The 24233-nt window shown below is 40.0% G+C and overlaps 1 pseudogene; it reads left to right on the top strand.

The window, feature by feature from the left end:
• LOC114082536 (casein kinase II subunit alpha'-like) overlaps nucleotides 1–5819 on the top strand; it is a 178121-nt pseudogene extending 172302 nt beyond the window's left edge.
• Nucleotides 5820–24233: the final 18414 nt, after the last annotated feature.

Genomic DNA, 24233 nt, shown 5'->3' with positions numbered 1-24233 from the left:
AAGAACTCTATGAACTACAACATGACATGGAATCTCAGTGTAGTTTGAATTTGCATTTCTCTAATTGCTAGTGGTGCTGAACATTTTTTCCTGTTTGTTGACCATTCGTATTGCTTCTTCTGTGAGGTGCCTGTTTAGTTCCTTAGCCCATTTAGTGATTAGGTAATTTGTTCTTTTGGTTTAAGTTTTTTGAGATCTTTACATATCCTAGAGATTAAGATCCATATTATAGAATCAGGACAGAAAATCCTTTTACTTTGGTGAAGGAGTACTGAAGGAAATTTTAATGACTCAGACAATTTAGTACAAAACAGATTTCTTAAAATAGTGAATTGTAGCGTATGCGTCAAACTCAGACGGCGAATAATGCTTTTCATCTACTTCTCCCATGGCAATTTATCAGGAAAACAAAACTCAAAAAAAAATCAATTCTTGTAATGGATACTTTTCTACATTGTCCTGTGGCTTCAGCTATCTCTTAAATTAGCCAATAAATTATAGTATATAACTCTTAAGTTATAAATGTTTATCTACTTAAGTATAAATAATTAAAAATAGCTGCTCAAAATTCACAACACTTGCTGAGAGCCCTTCCGATATTAGAGGACCTAAAAGTCATCTAAAATATTATCTATCCAGAGTTATTGTTCCAGCTTATCCCAGTAATACTACTGAAAGTAAAAGCTATATCTTCAAAACATCAAAGTATTGAAAGATGATGAAGGAAGGATTTGTCTCTTCATTTGTCCAAAACTGAGGCTTAGCAAGTGATTTACTTATTTCCATGACTTAAAGGTAAAAGGAAAATTCAGGTCTCTATTTTCTTGGCCAAAGAATATTTCATCACATTTAATACAACTATTTCCAACACTCTATATTTTCCTTTGCCAATATGCTTTGTAGATAAATAGGGTCTACTTATTTTTTAAATATGGTAACATTCCCATCTTTGTTCAGGTTCTGTAGAGGCAGAGCTTTCCACAGAAATTCTAATGCCTTTAATTACTGGGGAGTGCTCAGAGGTCACGACCAAGGGCAGGATATAGCTGGGGAAGCAATTGAGCAAGAATATGGCTTATATGGCTTCAGTCAGAGGCTTGCTTTTGCCTGACCCCCTGGATGCTATGAAGTGTGAGTTGTACCAGAGTCAGTCCCATCATAAGGCAAGGGAGTCAGCCTTTTGTACACCAGTGTTAGGCTGGTACTGGCTGTGGGCTTACCAGTTCAGCAAGGTGGAAGCCCGTGTCCATTTCTCCAGGGGTAGTTTTCTAAGGAAGACACAGAGACTACTATGTACTAGTAACAGGATCTGGTCAGGACCCCATTGGTCAGGGTCTACCACAATTTCTTCATTTTAAATGCATATTTGAAAGTTGGGCAGGGCATGGTGGTGCACACCAGTAATTCCAGCAGCTGGGGAGGCTGAGGCAGGAGGATCGCAAGTTCAAAGCCAGCCTCAGCCACTTAGCGAGGCCCTAAGCAACTCAGTTGAGACCCTGTCTCCAAATAAAATATGAAAAAGGGCTGGGGATGTGGCTCACTGGTTAAGTGCCCCTGGGTTCAACAACAACAACAAAAGTTGTCACCAGGCTGGTAAATCTTGACACCATGCCACAATTTTTTTTATTATTATTTTTTTAGCCAAAGCACTTGAGTTGATAGTTCCATGATGGCGTTGCCTTACAAGAAGATGATGGAAGTATACACAGATGATAGACAAACAGAAAGATAGATGAGATGTGCCTTCTAGGATTCACACTTAGAACCACAAGCAGTATTTGAAAATGTTTTAAAATGTGAGTTGTCAAGGAATAATTTGCAAGGCACCCAGAGGCTGGGTTTAGAGGTGGGTCTTGTCCTCTCCTTCTCTCCCTCCCATCTCTCTACCCCCATCAGCTTTTCCGTGAAGAGCCCTTCTGACGCTGGCAAGGAAATGTGGAACCATTATCAAAAACATATCCGAATCACCCGTGAGCATCCTAAATGAAAACTAGATCCCGAGGCTGCAATCAGGGACACTCATCATCTGCGGCTGATTTGAATGCCAAGCACCTCTAATGATTAATGAATTCAACAATGCCATGTTCAAAACATGGAACTGCCGCATCCTGCTGCTCGGGAGATGGCCTCCAGATTAGTGTCCCCAACATGGAAATGACTTTCGTCACCCACAGAGACACCTCCTTCGTGATAGTTTCTCAATTACAGTGATAATACTACCTTCACTCTCCTATGAATTTTTCTTTTTTTTTTGGGGGAGGGATACCAGGGATTGAACTCAGGGGCACTCAACCACTGAACCAGCCCTGTTTTATATTTTTATTTAGAGACAGGGTCTCACTGAGTTGCTTAGGGTCTCACTAAGTTGCTGAGGCTGGCTTTGAACTCAGATCCTCCTGCCTCAGCCTCTCAAGCTGCTGGGATGACAGGTGTGCACCACCATGAATTTTTGTGTTGAATCCTGTGGATTTTTGTGATGCATCCTTGATTACCAACCACCTGGGACCCTGCTTTCTTATAATTTTTGCATTTCCCCACACTTTAAAAGTATCTTTGTCAGTAAGTAGAGATAGTGCTCATCCAATGTCCCTCCATAAAGGGTCTTCTACTCTCCATGCTGGGGTGGAGGGCTCCATGCACTACATCAGCCCCCTTTCTCCCCCACATCTGGCTGTGGGACCCAACTGGAACAAGCCATAGTTGAGGCCGAGTGGCCACTTTCTCCTCTTTTGAGAATACGGGGCAAGAAAACTGGGGCTGTGCACTTGAACTCTGAGGTTAGGATCAGGCTTGGGGCAAGTATGGTCTTCCTTAGCTACAAAGAGACAGAGCAGGGCGTTCAGAGGAAGAATCAGCGAGATGGACCAAAGACACAGAGACGCCGAGAGGACAGAACAAGGGCCCAGCTGGGTGAGGCCTCAGAACTCCTCCCTGATTTTCTAGCTCCAAGATTTTGTTTCTCTCTCCTTCTCCCTCACGAAACCTACTTCACATTTTGCCTGGTGATAACCCTGACTCCTTCCAAAATATCCTCTTTTTTTTTTTCCCATAAGCCAGTTTGAGTGGGTTACTGTTCCTTGTAATCAAATGACTGCTGATATGTTAAAGGTCAGAATAATTTTATTTTATTTATTTTTTATTTTTTTGGTACCAGGGATTGAATTCAGGGGCGCTTAACCACTGAGCCACATCCCCAGCCCTTTTTTGTATTTTATTTCAAGACAGGATCTCACTGAGTTGCATAGGGCCTACATGAGTTGCTGAGGCTGGCTTTGAACTAGAGATCCTCCTCCTCAGCTTCCCCAGCTGCTGGGATTACAGTCATACGCCACCACGCCCAGCCCAGAATAATTTTAAATACAAGCTCAGGCAAAGTAAAGTAGAGAATACAGTAACTATTTGAAGATATCTGTCATGCTATGTTCAGAACACAGAAGTGCCTCATCCTGCTGATCAGAAGATGGCCTCAAGATCAGTGTTCCCAACATCTAAATGGCTTTCATTATCCATGGAGTATCAGAGACAATATCAGAGAAAATAACTCTCTTCCTCAGATCCATTCTCTCTCTCTTCTTCCTTAATAAGTTTTGTTAGAGGTATGAAATGCCCACTTAAAAATGGTATTTTAGCTGGGCATGGTGGCACATGTTTGTAATTCCAGCAGCTCAGGAGGCTGAGGCAGGAGGATCGCGAGTTCAAAGCCAGCCTCAGCAACTTAGTGAGGCCCTAAGCAACTCAGTGAGACCCTGTCTCTAAATAAAATACAAAATAAGGCTGGGGATGTGACTCATGGTTAATGCCCCTGAGTTCCATCCCCGACACCTTCCCCCAAAATAACAACAACAACAAAAAGATATTTCTAGGCTTCTTTGTCAGGGAGGGGTAGCCAGGTAACATGATGTACCCACCATGTGCTCTGCACTGGTCCCAGGGTCTCCGTGTGGGATTAAGCTCCAGCTGGCCACGGTGCTAGCCTTTTAGAGACTGGACCCCCCACTGTTCCATATCCTTTCTCTGTCTGTCTCCCTTACCCTGCTTCCTGGAATTACCTCTCAAATAAATTAATTTAAACTTTATTTCAGAGTTGGCTTTTGGGGAACCCAAAGGAAAACAAGAGTTAATGTCCAGAAGCCACTTTTTGCCAATGGGCAACAGGGGCAGAAAGATTTCTCTGTAGTGGGCCTTTTGTGCCCAATGCAGAGAATTCTGGAATATGTTGCCTAAGGTTGTTTAGGGGGTCCCAGGTGGAGCAACAGTCTCTTGCAGGGATGACCAGCTCCATCGTGAGCCCTTCTATTGGTCTTGTCTCCTTCCCCAGGTCACTTCTCTGGTCTCTCATGCCTGCTCCCTGGGATCACTTCTCCACAGATATCTTTGACTTAGGTTTTGCTCACAGGGGAATCCAGAGCACAATGATGCATAACCAGGCACTTGGTCATCTCCAAAATTCCAGCTTTTCCTCCCAATTTTTTTTTTAAACCATCAATTCCGTGATGGAATTGCGCAAGCTCAGGTCTTGTTCACACAGCCAACTCATTGTGATGCCATTAGTCTGTTTATCATTCTCTTATTCCTCTTAAATGGGCACTTATACACAAATGGTACTACTTATGTGGCCATTGCCAAAATATTTTCAAACTACCTTGTGAATCGTAGAATATTTTTTGCTAATTAAATCTTGTTGAGATTGTTTCCATTCTCTGAATCACGTAATATTGCATGATCTTGGTAGTTTTTAGTCTGCCTCTTAAATGTATAGCTGAGCACGGTGGTGCATCCCTGTAATCCCTCCCTGAGGCAGGAGGATCACAAGTTCAAAGCCAGCCTCAGCAACTTAAGGCTATGGAGGCCCTAAGCAATTCACCGAGACCCTATCTCTAAATAAAATACAAAATAGGGCTGGGGATGTGGCTCAGTAGTTAAGTGCCCCTGGGTTCAATTCCCAGTAACCGCCCCCCCCCCAAAAAAAGAGTCTATTTTAAAAATTAATTTAGCTTGTGCTAAAAATTGGTGCAAAATCTGACAATTACCATCCTCTTGCATATTGGAGGCAAACAGATAAGGTTATTAGTTTGTTTTGTATTTTTATTTCAATATTTTAAATTGACCTATGGTCATGTGCTATATAATGATGCTTCAGTTATTGACAGACTGCATATGCAATGGTGGTCCCGTGAGATTATAAAAGAGCTGGAACATTCCTATCACCTAGTGACATCCTGGTGAATCTCATTACTGATATATATTGGTGTGATGTTGATGTAAACAGACCTAGAGCATTCCTAGCCAGGTCAGGTATAGCACATAAAATCAAGTACCTAATGCTTGATGATGGTCATACTGGCTGTGCTCCTGGTTTATGTGTTTATGGTGTTATGCATTGTTTTAGAGCATATTCTTTAGTTATTTGAAAACTCCTGTCTGTAAAACAGTGCACCATGTTACATCAACAGCAGCCTCACAGGGCTCATGTTAACTGCGTCTCTTGATTGTATCATTTCCTTTGTGCTTGATTAATCTCACATTGTCCTTTTTATCATGGCCCCTGAGCATATGAAATCCACCGTTGATATTGCCAGTAACACTCCGCATTGAATGACTGACCTGGAAACAGAATTAAAGGAATGGAGGACTATAGAATCAGCAATGGCTACTGCTTGCCCATCAGGAATGTCCCATTCTACCATAGCATGACCTTGAAGGACAACAAGGAAGGGGTGAACGCTCTTAACGGATCTGCTTCCCGGAAGGCAAAGAGACGAAGAAAAGTTCCAGAAAAGCCACATGAACATGGAGAAACTCTGAATCATCTAAATTGAAGACACAGAGCACATCTCTTTTAGAACCATGATGATCACAGCCAAAAGCAAAAAAAGTTTTTTGTTTTTTTTTTTTTTTCCTAGTTCTGGGTAGTTTAAGTGATTCAAAAATTGTTATTCATTCCATAATGTGAAAGCGAGCGGTGAGTCTATGCGTGCTGATGTGAAGGCAGCTGAAGGATTTTTGGAAACTCTAGATAAGCTGATTGTAGAAGAAAATTACTTGCAGAAGCAAATCTTCAATATGGATGAAACCTGTGAGCGCAACGATGAAATCACTGAGTGTGGCATTTCTCAGAACATATCCCTGCTGGTAAGCAAGGCATGACTATATAAATGTATAAAATCCATAAGCATATGGAAATATAGAAAGTACACTAAAGACGAACAACTAAAGTATGGAAAATCTAGGATCCAATTAATTTCTAGAAGTTGGCTTCAAAAACTCACTGCCATCAACAACGTGTGATGTGTGTTAAACTACAAATGTAAAAGTGAATGTTTGAAAGACAAGAACCCTTTTCAATGAACAATTATCTCACCACAAAATCTAAGGTACTTGCTGAAGTTTAGCACATTCCTCTCGCAAGCCAGATGGATGGTTGCACTGATGGATGGATTGAACACATGCTCTGTCCAATGTGGTAATCAGAAGCTATTAAAATTTAAATTAATTGGAAGTAGATAAAGATTCAGTTCCTTAGTCACACTGGCCCCATTTCAAGTATGGTCACATGTGGCTAGTGATACTGCAGTGCACAGGGAAGACACAGGATACTTCCATTGCTGTGGAATGTTCTAAAGGATGGCCCTACTGTATAGACAAATGTCCAGAGTCACCCCCCCCCCCCTTTAAAATTCATTTATTTGTTGGGCTGGGATTTTGGCTCAGAGGTAGAGAGCTCACCTAGCATGTATGAGGCACTGGGTTTGATCCTCAGCACCACATAAAGTAAAATAAAGACATTGTGTCCACCTCTAACTAAAAATAAATAAATATATTTTTTTTAAATCCATTTATTTGTTGATTCTTGAAACCACAAACAACAAAACTGCATTTTTTTTTTTTTTTTTTAGTACTAAGGATTGAACTCAGGGGCACTCAGCTACTGAGCCTCATCCAGAGACCTATTTTGTATTTTTATTTAGAGACAAGGTCTCACTGAGTTGCTTAGCAACTCACCGTTGCTGAGGCTGACTTTGAACTTGTGATCCTCCTGACTCAGCCTCCAGAGACAGTGGGATTACAGGCATATACTATCATACCCGCTGCATTTTGTTTACTTTTATTATTTATTTTTTGATACCAGGGATTGAAACCAGAGCACTTAACCACGGAGCCACATCCCCAGCCCCTTTTTATCGTTTATTTATTTAAATTTTGAGACAGGTTCTTGCTAAATTGCTTAGGGCCTTGCTAAATTGCTGAGCTTGGCTTTGAACTTGTGATCCTCCTGCCTCCGCCTCCCAAGTCACTGGGACTACAGGCATGCACTACCATGCTCAGCCTACACTGCACTTTTAAAGAACAGAATTAATTCTTGGAGATTACATTGATTGGTTGAGAAATTCGCTTCTTCCCTATATTAAGTGATATTCATAGCACTATTACTTATTACTCTATCTTGCTAATATGAGCTACTGCCTCCAGTCCCATTGAAGTTTTGGCTCAAGATAGAAACCCTCTGTTTTTTGTTGTTGTTGTTTTTTTAGGCTTCCTAGATATTGAAAGAGAAAAAGTTGCAATTTATTTGAAAGGAAAGCAAAGGAGACCTTTCGAATGTTTAACTCAATTATCTCAAAAACCAAGCTATGGTTAATTTCTGATTACCAAATTTCTCATTCCTCCATCAGACAAATGGCTCCTGAGAACCTGCTGGTCAGAACTGGGCCAGGTCTGAGGGATACAGAGAGGAGGCCTCAGGGGGGCCAGAATGCTGAGCTGCTACAGGAACAAGCTGGAGACTGCCAGCCATCTCCAGAATACACTGGGCTTTGCAAAGAATGGGCCTTGTGATATTAAAAACAGGGAAAATATTTCTGACATTAAAATCTTGTAAAGCCACGCATGCACAGTGGTGCATACCTATAATCCCAGCAGCTCAGGAGGCTGAGGCAGGAGGATGTCAAGTTTAAAGCCAGCTTTAGTGAGGTGCTAAGCAATTCAGTGAGACCCTGTCTCTAAATAAGATACAAAATAGGGCTGGGGATGGGGCTCAGTGGTTGAGTGTCCCTGAGTTCAATCCCCAGTACCCCTTTCCCCCAAAAAATAAAAAACCTTGTAGGGGCTGTCGATGTAACTCAGTGGCAGAGTGCTTGCCTAGCATACACAAGGCCCTAGTTTGACTCCTAGCATACCCAATCAATACAAAACAACAATCTCTTACCCAACAACAACAAAAACAACTAAAATCTGGTAATATTAGAATCGAAAGTCTTATTTTTGCTCTCCCCAAAGAAGTGAAACTCTCTGGATGTATTGGCCCTATGTTACCATTGACCAACAACTGGCCAGGGAGGAAACAGCGACCCCTACAGGTGAAAACTCATGTTCGGTGTGCCACCCTGTTATCACCTGCGCAGCCCCATGTGACTGCCTGCTTCCTGTTTCCTTCTGCATCATCTTGCTGAACCCCTGCCGACCTAGTTAGTATTCCCGCCCCTCTGTGCACTGGTCAGATGGCTTGGCATCTTACCCAGGTTCTACAAAAGCACCCTCGCCAACATGAGAGAAGAAACTGCCCCCCAAAATTAATAAAACAAAAGATTTACAAGTTCATAAATTTTTGCATTTTCATGAGTAAACAGGGACAGAAGAGCAGCAGGAAAACCATTGACAGAAAAGTCAGGGAGCATGCAATCCCACTACTTTTTCTAAATTGTATCCATCATTTGCCTATGCAACAGTGGTTCTGCTTTATATAAATACAATAAGACCAGTTCAAATAAAACTGAAACTATCTGCTTATTTCTTGTTTTTATCAAGTATAGTCATAAAAAAAACCTTTTAAAAATAGGTACCTTGACTTTGAACTGCAAAGAGAACTTTAAGAATTTTATTCTATTTGCCTGCAACAGCATTCACCATCAAAGAAGAACACTAAGTGCTTTCAGTCCAACCACCACCGTGGTTGGTTTTGTTCTGACAGATACTGGTCCCTTATGTTGGAAACCCATCTCTGGAACAGGATCAGAAGTTTCCTTCCTCTATTACTGCCTGATTAAACACATAGTGTCTTTTTGAAGCTCTCCAGACCCAGGTTCAAATCTCAGGTCTGCTATTATCAACTGTATACACCTTTGCTTATTTTACGAAGCCTCAGATTCCTTTCCTAAAAACGAAGAACATCCTGGTGCATCCATTTATGAAAGTTGTCAGAATGAAAACGGAGTCACTCGTGTCAATACTAACAAAAATAAATAAATAAAACCAGAAGGATACAAAGGAGAGGTTCTCATGCACAGTGCAATGGCCTATGTACCTGTCACAAGAGACTCTGCCAGAACCAATCTTGCATAAAGACCAGCACAACACACACACACATACACACACACACACACAAAAAAAAAAAAAACTTCTGTAAGGACAGGATCCCAGTAACTGTCCGTTCAACCTCACGCTGGTACCACTTTTGTTATTAATACATGTAGTCAAGATTATCGTTTCAGAATATCTTATATAATTCTCTTCATTTGCCTTTAAAAACTCTCCCTAACCTCAACCTCCTTGAAACGCTCACAATTGACTATGGTATAGACATCTCCCATTGTGATATTCTGTTATTTCCAAATACATATCATTATCGTTTGGCGAATCTCTGATTGTCATTTAGGTTGACACATTTTAATAGACTTGTTAGAATGAAATACTAGAGCATATAGAAAACATTTAGTACAGGGCCTGGAGCACATTACATTTATAATAGATGTTAAAAACTGTTATTTTCAATTCACAGAGAGGCCAAGGTGGCCCAAAAGAACCATATGCAAGGCAAAGGCAGAGTGCATAGGTAATGTTATCTCAGCTAATAGCAAGTGTGGTCAGGAATGTGATCCAAGAAAGAGGTAGTGCCCCTGGCATCTGGCAGAGGCTGAATTTATTTCACTATTTTTTTTTTACTCTTTTATTGATAGGGTCTTCTTCAATCAAAAGCTAGATTCCCACAATTTCTCGGATGATACAGTAGCACTCATACATTCTGCTTTTCCCTCAAAAGAATTATAAAATTTCCAAGTGCCTCAGATTGATCCCCAAAGTAGATATGGCATAAACTTGTGTTTATCTGTCTCAACCACATATATGCATGGACTGTGATTTCAGAAAGATATTGAATAGGGACTAAACATGAAGAGTATCATTGAAAGAAAAATAACATATTAGTACGATAAGTAAAATGAATACATAATTCAGACAAAATACAAATAGAATGGTAAATTTATTTTTTAAAACTACATTATAAAATATTTGGACATTCAAAAAATATCTATCTCTACATAATGATTCAGAGAAGGAAAGACAGTATTCATCTCTTCCTCTGAGTCAGAGGATAATAGCCTAAATAATTTCCCAATGGTAGAGTAGTACAGTGACCTAGAAAGTTTAAGGCAGCTTATATAAAAATTCACATGAGCAGAAGCATGAGTTTGGCAGTCTTGGCTATAGTTGTATAAATTCATTCTTTTTATTAACATACTTCCAAATCAAAATCACAATATAAATCATTGCCATGTAAAATGTGCAATGCCATTGCAAAATTAAAGAAGCATAAGTTCATTCAAGATTTATTTCTATCAATCAAATGGCAATGCATTTAATTGATCATTCCCACACTGGAAGGCAACTTGGTAATTTTTTTCTAATACCTTGAAAATGTGCAACTTTTGGAGCAAGCAATTCCACATCCAGAAATTGTCTAAGTCAATAATTATAGAAGTACAGGAACCATTTATCTTTAAGGAGGACTTTCTTGGAGGTCTTAAAAGATACTATAATATATATTTTTAAAACTACCTAAATTAGGGATTAATTAATCTCTAGAATGGGCATAGAGTGCAATAATATATAGCCATTGGAATTACAGAGAAAGATACTTTTTTTTTCTAGTGACGTGGAAATACAGTTCATAATATACCGAGGAGAGGAAAGCAGTTGACAAAATAGCACCCATTCTAAGGAGCCATGTAGTATGGGTGGCATTGTCCCCATCTGTCCTTGAGGATTCACGTTGAAATCGTAACTCCCAGTACCTCAGAATGGGACCTTATGTGGAAACAAGGTCACAGGGATGTAATTAAGATGAAGTCATGCTGGGACTGGATAGGTCCCTAATTAATACAACTGGTGTCATATAAATAGGGAATTCTGGACACACCCACAGAGTGTCTTGTGAGGAAGGGAGGCAGGGATGGAGCAATACGCCATCCATATGCCAAGATCCAGAAGCCAGGGAGAGGCATAGACTCTGCCTATGACCCTCAGAAAGAATTAACCGTGCCCTGTCACAGACTTCAGCCCCCAGAACTGTGAGAGAGTTGAAGCCACTTGGTTTAGGATATAGCAATGCATTGCTTAAGGATAGGAACACATTTTCATAAATGAGCTGTCACAGTGCAAAATCTCACGGGCTTACCTACAAAAACTAAGGTGGTTACATTGTCACTTGCAGTATAGTCTTATGGGACCAACGTCATTACAGTCCATCTCTGCAGCCCATCCTCAACTAAAGTGTCCTTATGTGGTGGGAGACCATACTTTATTATGTACTAGAGACCTAGCAGATTTATATCATTTTTTTTGAGGGAAAAAAGGTACAGGCACATAAAAATATCTAAAAATAAACTTTTTCAAAATATTAAGCTTAGTTGTCTCTTGGTAGAGCAGTGGACAATTTTTATTTACAAATTTTTGTTTATTTTGTGATTTTAATGAATAAACATACATGCATAAAATGGTTCTAAATAACTTTTCTGAAACAATGACAGCCACCTACTCTCAAATGCAATCGCAAATACGCTTGGTATGTTTGGCTGCATGGCAGGCAAGGGAAATGGGGAGATGGGACACACCTGGCTTGAAATCCTGCCTTGGCCCCTTACCAGTTATGTCACTTTGGGCACAAGTACCATATAAGGTCATTGTAAGGTCTGAATGAAAGCACAGAGTAGATATTATGGACGTAGTGCAGCCTGGTACACAGCAAGTGCTCATTCATTTGTAGCCATGATCATGTACTTCTATCGCTGAGGAGCACTTAGTGCTTTTGTAAAATAAAGAAGCTGTCATTCTCTTAAAACAGCTTCACAAATTCATGGTCACCCTGCCAAAAGCCACAGGAAGCCTGGGGCTCCAATGATCTAGGAGTTGACACTCCAATCTAATCATTGTTTCCTTGCCAACCGTAGTTGCCCAATTTTACTGTCCCCACTCAAATTCATTCCAGTTACGTAGACTCGTTCTTCGGGATTATAGTACAAAGAATGCACGTGTACACCATGTGTATGCACACACAGAAATGTGAGAAAGCATCTATAGGAGGAAAAGGCCTGAGATTTTCCATTTTTTCTTTCCAAACTTTGAAGTAAAAAAAATATGAAGAGGAAAGTTAGGCATGGTGGCCCACTCCTGTAATCCCATCAGCTCAGGAGACTGAGGCAGGAGGATCATGAGTTCAAAGCCAGCTCAGCAAACGCAAGGCACTAAGCAACTCAGTGAGACCCTGTCTCTAAATAAAATACAAAATAGGGCTGGGGATGCGACTCACTGATTGAGTCCCCTTGAGTTCAATCCCCAGTACCCCCTCCCCCCCCCAAAAAAAAAAGGTGGGAAAGAACAATCAGGATGTTTTAAATATTTCTTATGTGCCACCATTCTTTGTACATGTTATTTCATTTAATGAACACAGTAACTCTCCCTGGCAATTATCATTATTTCTACTCTTATAAATATGAAAGAACCAGAGAGATGAAGGGGGTTCAAGGTCACACATCTTGTCAGTAATGGAGCTGACAGTCAAACATGATATTCTTTCTAGAATCAAGTTGGAATGTAGTGAATAAAGGCAGATTTTTTTTTAAAAGAAACCATGTATATTTATGTATCTGCATGGAGCAAAGAGAGAAAGAGAAAGAAAGAGAAAATAGTGTTTGCATTTTAAATTTATATACTGTTGCTAATAAATGTAGCCTTCCCCCCCGCAGAAGAGCTAGGGGTTGATGGCACTACCAATTTCACAAACATTCTTTCTTTTAACCAATAGTGCACATTAAAAAAAAATTACAAATACATACACTGGGTGATTTTTGTGATCACATAAATAACCATGCTTTTCTTTCAAATGCTTCATAAACAGAACTATGCGTCTGACAACAAAAGTTTTTGCCTAAACTCTAGTCAATGAAATATGAAAATATACCTTTCTCATTTCCTCAAACAAGAGTAGTGCAGATGGACATTACAAAAGGGCACACTGGACATGCCTTTCCTATAGGAAAGATGTCCCAGGTCCCTGATGTTTAGTTTTCAAGATTCAGGGACTGCCAACATTGACCAAGTCCTCAGATGGGAAATTTTACACATACTATTTTACTCCACAATTCTGTGTTATTGATGTTTATCCTCATATCCCAGTTCAAAAAATTGACAGAGACATAAAGGAATTTGCCCAAAGTTTCTCAGTTGTTAGTTTGTCTTTATCATGTAAGCACTTCTTTAGGGTAAAATCCCTAAAAACCTTTGAGGTCCCATGAAGCCGATTTGCTCATGAACATATCCCAGGTCTGTGGTTGAGCCCAAACTTGTATGGCTCCAATCCAGCACATTCTAAATCGTAATAATAAGCACTATTCAACCAGCCAACGCCTCTTCCAGCTACAAATCTTTGGAGTTCTCCATGCTTGTCTCAGGTCACAGGTTAATGCCTTGTCATTTTCTAGTATCATTCTTACCTTCTCAGTTCTTCCGAATACCTATTTCAGGAAAGATCTCAGCAGGAGTGCCAACTATCTATCAAGTGCAGACCAAAGCATCATTGCAACCAAACAGCCTCAAGCCCAAATGGATGAGTGAGCACTTCCTGTTCAAGCCACAAGGGTATGTCTTATCTGGCTCACAAATACTCCCAAATAACACATCTAAAGAATTGTAACTTGTGCACACGTGTGCACACACACGCACACACTCATCACACAATATGCAGGAAACATGCTTTTGCTTCCCCATCATCCATGACAGAAACTGTTTAAGAATTTCCTGAGAATCCAAAAAGAATTTAAATGTTCATGATCTCACTAAATATCCAGATCCCTTCTGAATTTTGCAGATGTCTTTGTAGGTGTTACAGTTTAGATGTGATGTCCCCCAAAGGCTCATGTGTGAGACAGTGCAAGAAGGTGTGGAGGAGACATGACTGGATTGTGAGAGCCTTAACCCAACCAGTGAATGGATCCCTGATGGGATTAACTGGGTGGTGACTGGAGGCAGGTGGGTATGGCTGGAGGAGGGGGCATTGGGGGCATGGCTTTGGGGTCTCTATTTGTCTCTGGAGAGTGGAGTCTCTCTCTGCTTCCTGATCACCATGTGAGCTGCTTCCCTCCACCACACTCTTCCTCCATGATGTCCTGCCTCCCCTCGAGCCCCGAGGAATGGAGCCTGCTGTCTGTGTACTGTGACCTCTGAAACCCTGAGCCCTAAATAAACCTTTGCTCCTCTTTGTTTTGGTTGAGTCCTTTTAGTCATGGCAGTGAAAAAGGTGAGTAAAACAGTAGGCATGTGTCAACAGCACATTTCTGAATTTAAATTTCTTTATAGAATGGATCAGTGAATGGATATTTTTGTTAGAAAAGATGCACAAGATCAAAAACATTTTCTCAGGGAAGAGGAATATTTTTGAGAAGTAAAAAAGTTCCCTCAGAAGATTTTGACCGATCTAGACATTAGGAGGGTACTTAAATTTTGCTTTGTTCTCTGGTTGCATGAGATAGTAGAAAGGGAACTGAATTGGTAATGAGAAGAACTTTTAAAATCTTTAAATAAATTAATTAGAACAATTTAAAAATTGTTCCATACATATGGAAGACATTATTTTAAATACATGTATGGGTATATATAATATATATATTATGTACATTACATCATATATATGTGTATGTATCATATATATACACACATATATACTTATATATATTTGAAATATATGTGTATATTTTTTTCCCTGATGTTTACAGTGGTAAAGTCATTCAAAACCAAGACTAGGAATAACTGGATAATCTGTATTAATGAGAGACAATGCAAAAAATGATGGAGCACATGGGATCTGGCATTCATTTGCCTCAGTTCTATCCCACACTAGCTGTGTGAATTTAGGGAAATGGTTCAATCCTTCCACTTATAAAGGAAGTCATTGATTAGTCCTTTATAAGGCATTTCAAATCAAATGAAATAATGTCTCTATGGCATTTAGCAAACTGCTGGTCTCAGTGCATTAGTATTAATACCATCTGGGTATGGTTTATGATCATCTCACAACATTCTCCTCTTAGGAAGATAATAGAAACAAAACCCCAACATAACAATACCATATTGAGCAACCTTTATGTTTGTAAAGTGCTAGAAACTTTAGGAATGTTAACTGTATTTTTAAATACCTCATCATTTTTGAAAACCTCTTCCTCAGTAAGAAGGGGTGGTAGTAGGCACAGCATTGCTGGACATTATGCTTGTTTTTCCTTACCTTGTTATGGTCTAAGCTCAGCCAATATAGATATATAAATTACAGATTATAAATTATAACATTTAATAAGTAAGATAATATTATTATAAGGTAAATAATGTTAAGTTACTCTAGTTATAGGTTAGGAGCAATAAATATAAGTTTCTCATGAGTAAGCATAAGCAACAGTAGGACAATAATCTTATAATACTAGGATTTATAAGACACAGGATTTAAGCTGTAAGGTGTATGGGAAAGTACAGGCTTATAGGTTAACATAGCTATAGACAAGGTTAAGTCAATATAGTCATAGGCAATACATTAGTCATAGTGACTCCATATTATGACTCTTTTCTAAACTTGTTATATAGGCTGTTCTTAATATTCTTAAAATTGTTTTTGTGTACACACTACAAATGCGGGTGTAGACCCCTATAGATGATGATAGGGCTGTTTTTGCTCTGCTAACTGCATTCTCAGCCCTTGTATCCTGCTTGCTTGCAACTTGCAGATTTCATAACATGTGGTTTCTCCCTTTAAATACTCTGCCCCAGTCACAGACAGTTGCTGTTCTCCTGTAAGTTCACTTGGACTCTGGGAAGAACAGTCTCTGGTCAGATAGTAAAAAGACTCTCTAATTTGATTTAAATCTGGACTTAGAGTGTTTTCTGAGTGGTCATTCCATAACAACCTAACCATCCCAAGCATCCAAAAGTTGTAACTCTTATTATCTTCATTTGATGGCTGTGGATCCCTGAGGATCCAAATAATGATGCAATCTGCTCCACTTTCCATGGCTGGAAAAAAAATCCAGAATTCCAGCCTAAGACAGATTCTAAGGCTCCTTCAAGCCCCATGGGGCCTGCTACATTTTTCACAGTGTTTTTTTTTTTCCCTCATCAACCAATTCTTCCTTTCTCTTGCCTCAAACAGTTGTATCCCAGGAAGCAAGCTGAGCAATCTGTTTTCTACCTTATTAATAAACACACACACACACACACACACACACACACACACACACACACACACGAATGCAATAATTAATGCAATCTTCTAACATTAATGGCCAGAGCTGAGTTAACCTAGCAACATAGCAATAAAGCTGCAGTACCTTGTCATTCACAAGTGGCCTGTATCAACATTAGACAACATTCCTTCTTAGACAACATTCCTTCTAGAAGATGCTTCCACTGATGAAAAAGATGGTGCAGATGCTAACACACAATAAGAGTGTGCATAGGGTGGTACTCTGGATCAGACAGAGAAAAATGAAGGGCAGGGAGGGGGATGGGAATAGGAAAGACAGTGGAATGAATGGGACAGAACTTTCTCGTGTTCATATATGAACACACGACCAGGGAAACTCCACATCATGTCAAACGACAAGAATGAGAAGATACACTCCATGTAGGTATAATATGTCGAAATACATTCTGTTGTCATGTATAACTAAAAAGAAGAACTTAAAAAATATTTATAAGATGGTGCAAATTAGTGGAGCCCATTTCACCCCTTTGAATAATATCAGCAGTGTGAATCCAGCACAGGATCCTTCAATCAGAGAGAATTCAGGAATGCTGGTCCCCAGAACTATATCAACCTCTTGAGAAATCCCCAGTGTTACTTTGCTGAAGGAAGCCCAGGTGAACCAGATCATGTCTTCTTACACCGTATATGTAGACCTCTCACTAGCCTGCTACACCCTTAATGAAAAACTGCCCCTCCCACAGTTCCAGTTGAAAGAACAGTCCAGAAGGGAATGTTTTGACTCTCATGACCTTTTATTCAGGACACAAGCAACAGGACAGCAGAAGGCATGTGACCTAGGGGCAACCAATGCATAGAGTAGCTATTGACTTATGATTTGACCTGGGGCTGAAAGTTGTATCTAAACTGAAAAAAAAAAAAAAAGATAGCTGGGACCATCATGGTCCTTCTCTTAGGACATGAGACAAGAATCATGGAAAGCAGAAAGGAAATAAATATGCTGAGAGGGCAGGCAGGCCAGTGACCGAGACACATTATGGCAGCAACTAGCCATGACACTCTTGCTGCTTATTGCCATGAACCCCAAGACATAAGGACTGGGCCTCTATTTTAGTCAGCTTTTTTTGCTGCTGTGACAAAAGGACCTGACCAGAACAACTGTAGAGGAGGAAAAGTTTATTTGGGGGCTCACGGTTTCAGAGGTCTCCGTCCATAGACGGCAGGCTCCATTCCTCGGGGCTCGAGGGGAGGCAGGACATCATGGAGGAAGAGTGTGGTGGAGGGAAGCAGCTCACATGGTGATCAGGAAGCAGAGAGAGACTCCACTCTCCAGAGACAAATAGAGACCCCCAAAGCCACGCCCCCAATGCCCCCTCCTCCAGCCACACCCACCTGCCTCCAGCCACCACCCAGTTAATCCCATCAGGGATCCATTCACTGGTTGGGTTAAGGCCCTCACAACCCAGTCATTTCTCCTCCACACCTTCTTGTACTGTTTCACACGTGAGCTTTTGGGGGACACCTCACATCCAGCCATAACAGCCTGTTTAAGTTCTTGCACTTGTTTTAGGGAGAATTATCCTCCACAGTGGGTACCCCTACTGTGGGCACCCTCTTCCCTCCACAGAGCAGTCAGCCTATGTGAATTAACTCCTCCATACCCAAGACTAGCAGATAAACAATTATTTCAATGGGAGTCTTTACTATTCCTCTTCCCAATGGATTTGATGAAGGGGGATTTAAACTCCATCCAAGATGTTCTCTACATCCCTTTATTCTGTCTTTGTTCTCTTTCTTCATCCCCTCACTTCCTTCAACCAGTACTTATTAAGCATCAGTTGTCTGGTATTTTGGTAAGATTTGCAGCTCCTGGAGTTAGCCCTTCTAAGGTGCCAGGTACTGTGTTAGATACTTAGAATATTCAGATGATGGAGCATTTAGTCTGGTTACAAAGCTAGAACGTAAACATGTCACTAATGAGTGTGCCCTGGGATCCATCAGGAGGTGACCTCATCCACCAAGTCCCCCCTATTCGGTGACATTCATGCTGACACCTGAAGAGGGGAGAAGAATTCACCAGCTAAGTGTGATCGAGTGAGAAGCAAGAGAGAGCATGTTCTCTGGAGTGGAATCAGCATATGCAAAAGTCCATCAGACCAACGAGCAACCATCTTTGGGACCCCCCAAATGGAAGAAATGTGAAATGTGGACAGAGGAAGAAATTGGTAGGAGAGTTAAAAGGGTGAGGGTGGGCCTCCTCCCATCCTACAAGTTGGGATTCGTTTCAACTGGAAGCTCAGTTCATTCATGTAGGTTCCAGATACAAAAGAGAGTGGGAGGGAGCTGGAGGGTGGAGAGGGGCTGGGAAGAGCTCAGAATTTCAGAGAGCAGAGACTGGCTTCTTGTGTTCACCATAGCTTCTCTCCAGCAACTATCTTATGCTGTCCAGAGGCACTTAGGTTGGGGGGGAAAAAGTGTTTGTTTGTAATCATCACCACTGTGATCACAATTGTTTTTCACCTTTGGAGGATATTTAATGGTCTGCCATGTGCATTTACAGGCTTGATCTTTTTAAAAAATTCCCCGTGCTATGGGGAAGTAGGCAAGGGGTATTCTTTCCAATTTACAGATGAGAAGGAGACAGGCTCTTGAAGGAAAGCTAAGCTAATAAAATGCTGTACAAATACAGCAAAAGTCGGATACATGCCTGCAGAAGATTAAGACTCAACAGAAACTCGTGGTTCTGAACACATTTTCCTGGGATTCTTTTTTTCCTACTAAAGCATGACTATTTTTCTTCTGGCCTTATAGATGGGTCAGGGCTTGATGCAAATCCTCCCGGCCACAGAGAATGCCTTTACTTCAACAGGATTCTAGGGTGCCTCTCTGGTTCCTATTTGGGACAGTCCCAAGGTCATGGAGCATCTGGTTAGTAGGTACCCATTGCTGACCCCATGAGGGGTCAGTTCTACTCTGGAAAATTCAACTGGACACACTGTAACCCTTTCCAGTGTAGGCAAATGCCTAAGGACTATGATTTGAGGAAGATCAGGAACATTCTGTCTCCATACTTCACCCAACAATCCTCCAGGGTCCAATGCCTGAAATTCTTCCATTGGATCTTCTCCTTTAGGATCAACACTAGCCCTTCTGGAATGTTCTCTAAAAGGTGAATATTCCAAGAAGCAGCTCCTTGGAAAGTCACTTGTGCTTTGGTAAAAATGAGTCTAGTAGCATCTAGATGATAGAGACGGAGGGGCTCAAAAGAGAGACGAGCAAGGGTATATATATAGCTTTTGTACTTTAGAAACTCTCAAACATCTAATTTGCAAAAAGGTAACCCTAATGCCCCAGATCACTCTCTGATGGATTTCTCTTTCCACCTTTTTCATCATCATTAAAATTGGAAACATCATCATTATCACTTTTATAGTAATGTATCGAGCACTTATTTATAGCCTTTTGCTGTATTTGTACTTTAGCTTAGAGATTTTGTGAGATATTTTTCATGGGCAAAATCATTTTACCACTTCAGTAACCTTTAAAAGTAGGAGCTGTTTTTACCTCTATCTTATAGATGAGAAAGGTAAAAGTCTAGTAAGCTAAATAACTTGCCCAAGGTAGCCAAGCAAGTAAAGAGTGAAATGTGGATTCAAATCCATAGGAAATCTCTCTGACCCTTATCTCTCTCTTTTCCTTTTTTTTTTCTTTCTGTATTTGTGGGGCCAAACACCACAGTCTTCATAAACTCAGGAAAGCACCAAGTGCAGAAGTCATTCACTCTTTTTATTGTGTATCTATCAATTCATATTCCATCGGCACACAATTTTTGCCGCTAATTGACAGGCTATAAAGGTATAATTAATGCAGTTTTAAATTACATCACACCCTCAAGGGAACATTGCTGCTTAGGATTTAAATTTTTATATTAGAATTCCCTGTCTTGCTGGCACAGTGGCCTGTAATTCCAGCAGCTCGGGAGGCTGAGGTAGGAGGATTGCAGGTTCACAGCCAGCCTCAGCAACTTAGTGAAGCCCTAAGCAACTCAGTAAGACCCTATATCTAAATAAAAGAAAAAGAAAAATAAGGGTAGGGGGCTGGGGATGTGGCTCAGTGGTTAAATATCCCTGGGTTCAATCCCTGGTACCAAAAAAAAAAAAAAAAAAAAAAAAAAAAAAAAAAAAAAAAAAAAAAAATCCCTGTCTTGTTTATACTTGATGGAGGGGGAGAGTTGTCTCATGTACACATATTTTTAACAAAAATGAGTGACTGTAAGTAAGATTAAATTATTGCTTTATAATCAAAATCTTCTGCACATTCTAAATGAAAATACACTGGTTTTTAATTGAACTTTACCTCGGTCAATTAATAGCCAATAGAAAATAAAGCCCCAAATACACAAGATGATGTCTGTTGAACTTGTCTCTAAATACAAATGCTCCTTGGTATTTTCAGAAAAGATCTCAAATATATAACTTAATGAGTGAGATAAACCTGAAACATGGATAACATCTACCTTTTAACATTTCTTTGAGGATTAGGGATAAGATAGAGCAAATGTCTGCCCAGTGGGAGGGAACAGAAGATTGTAGCATATAAGGGAGTATAGTTTAGAGTGGGACTGCTTACATCTTGGCTTTGACATTTCCTACAGTTTTGTTCCTGATGATTGGTTAACATCCTTGAACCTCATGGTGAAAGGCTGGAGCCACACAGATCCACCGTGCTGATGTACCATGGTTTAGGACTTCCTAGGAAGTTTGTGCAAGGAGCGTAGCACTTGTCATCTCTCTCATGGGAGTTTTAAAAGAGTAACTATTATTATATTGCATTTATAATGACATGCTCCACTTTGTTATCACTAACATGAGTCATAAATGTTATCTATTAAGATCAAGAAAGCAGTATGGTGTTGCTTGGGAAACAGCTCAGAATTTAAGTGCAGGAATAAATATGATATCGCTGCTACTGCTTCCATTTAAATGAAGTAGGATTATACTTCATATATCAGAAATACTGCATTTCTGGATCAGCTAACCTCCTTGGGAGTCACAGAGGTAGAAAAGACAGATAGAATTGAAATATGAAGTGCACGAGACATAGAAGAACTGATAAAGCAAAATTAGGGTTGGAGCAGAGGTGGTGGCACTTGCCTGTAAATCCAGCAGCTGGGGAGGCTGAGGCAGGAGCATCGCAAGTTCAAAGCCAGCCTCAGCCAAAGCAAGGCACTAAGCAACTCAGTGAGACCCTGTCTCTAAATAAAATACAAAATAGGGCTGGGGATGTGGCTCAGTGGTCAAGTGCTCCTGGGTTCAATCTCGTTACCAAAAAAATAAAAATAAAAAATAGGATTGGAGATGAAAGAATTGGAGGAACCAGGCATGTTGATTCAAGCAGCTGATTCCATAAGGACAGAACCTGGAGCCATAGCGCTGAACCAGGATATGATGAGGACATCATTTGGGGGAAGGTTAAGTTCTTTCGATGCTCTTGCAAGTGTACCAATGTGGTCCTGCACACTGCAGATGTGATAGGTCCTCCACTTTCCATTTCACATGCACCCACGATTGCAAATCCAGAAGAAAGAAAGAATATGTTAATATAATTATTTAAAAGGAAAAGAAAAAGAAAAGACCAAAGGACCACACTGATCAAGTATTGATGTGGTGAAATAAGAATGATTGGTACAAGACAAGACTACATCTACACAGAGATTCAGAATCAGTATGAGAAGAGGATAAATCTGATTTCTTACACCAACTCCAAAATGGTGGTGTAAGAGATTTTCAGAATCTATTTTATCACTTGGGAACAAATGGAACAGACCACCAGAGTCAGTGCTCTGTCCCGAATTTCTGTTTTGACCCAAAGGCTAGTGACAACTCTCCTGACCTAATTTAAGTGGAGATTTAGGATGTGGACTCTTTGCCTGGAAGTCTTCAAAATTGGCTAAAGCTTTTCCCTCAAGGCTTGACATTTATAGGTTATAAGACTTTAAATCTACTGTATCCATCAGGCTTCCTAAGGAAAGGACATATATAGAAAGTACATTTTCTCCCATAAGGCCATAAATCCAGATGCCTGGAGAGGTAATACCACTTTCTATGGACAATCTATAGGAAATGATTTAAAATGTGGGTTATCTTTAAGAACCACTCGTGTGAGAGTCCCTCCTCTCCTCCCCACTCATCTGCAAAGGTCGTGTGTATAACTGTTTGCAAGTGATAGACCTGTGAAAAACTGCACATACAGTTTTTCTTCAGTCTCACCCATTCTCTGCCCACTGCACACAGAATTACACCCTTAAAAAATCACTTTTTTTTATTTCAGAGGTATACATCTATGCTTTTCTCTATGCTTGTCAAATTCCACACGTACATACACTTATGCAGAAAACCATACTTTATTTTTATAAAAATCCTATTTAACACTGTATACTAATTGGACACCTGATAGAATAAATCACTCTCATGTTGATTCAAAGAAACAAACTTGCTCTTTCCCCATTTAACAATGTTATCAAATGCAAAAAAAAAAATTAAATACCCATTTTCTTTTATGTAACAATTTTATACACACAATTACATGTATTGACCTCTAGGTCAATGGATATTCATTTCATTCATTCTTTTTAATGGAAGTATAGTATCTCATGATGTACATGAGTTATACTTTAATTGCTTTTCTGTAATGGATTTACTAGTTGTTTCCAATTCTTTCCATTACAGAAGATGTTGCAGTAAATATCCTTGAACATATTGCAATGGTCTGAATGTTTGTGTCCTCTCCAAAATTTACATTTGGAAACCTAATCCCCAAAGAGATGTTATTAGGCAGTGGTGCCTTTGGCAGATGATTTGCTTATATGGATGGAGCCCTTGTGAATGGGATTAGTGCCCTCATAAAGGGTGAAGAGACCAGTGTCCTTCACTTCTGCCATGTGAAGATGGCAAGAAGGTATTATCTATGAACCAGAAAGTGGACCCTCACCAGACACTGAATCTACTGGCACCTTGATCTCACATTTTCAGGCTTCAGAACTGTAAGAAATAAATTTCTGTAGTTTACCAACTACTGAGTTTATGGTGATTAATTATAGCATCCAAAGAACCCTATGACAAATATCTTCACATGCACTTTTATTTCTATAGCATAAACCCCAAAAAGAAAAGGATTGTAGCTTAAAAACTTTGGAAACTACCAGCTTTCGAGTTCTTGTCCATTTCTCTGTAAAACTTCCACAAAAACTGAGAAAGAGGATATTTTTAAAGTTGTCATGATCAATTTACAACATTTGTTAATCATTTACTGTTTTGTAGTCCCTATGAAAGGAACTAGAGAGAAAAGCAGAGATGAATGGAACATATTTTGTGGCACTAAGAGATTACATTCCCTTTCATTTGTCAATAACTCCTGCAGAAAAAGATAGCTCAGAGAGACTCTTCATGGCACTGCATGCACACAGAAAATACTGTCTTCCTCTCTATCCAGTTCTTTAAACATTCTAAGCCTCTAGCATTTTCTCTCTTTCCCCTCTCATGTCTCTAACATGGATCTTTTTAAATGTAGATCAACCAACTAATTTATCTGGCTTTTTAAGTTTTCTTTGTCCATTATTCATGCTCTCTTGCACAAATAGGAGTCCAGTGACTGATTTATTAGCGAAAAAAAATAGGAAACCTTCATCATAGAGCCTTGGAATCCTTGCAGAAGGGCTGAA

This window comes from Marmota flaviventris, chromosome 1 (genome assembly GCF_047511675.1).
Source record: "Marmota flaviventris isolate mMarFla1 chromosome 1, mMarFla1.hap1, whole genome shotgun sequence".
In the NCBI taxonomy this organism is placed as follows: Eukaryota; Metazoa; Chordata; class Mammalia; order Rodentia; family Sciuridae; genus Marmota; species Marmota flaviventris.
The sequence above is the reverse complement of the archived record's forward strand: the minus strand, read 5'-3'. Positions and strand labels throughout refer to the sequence as shown.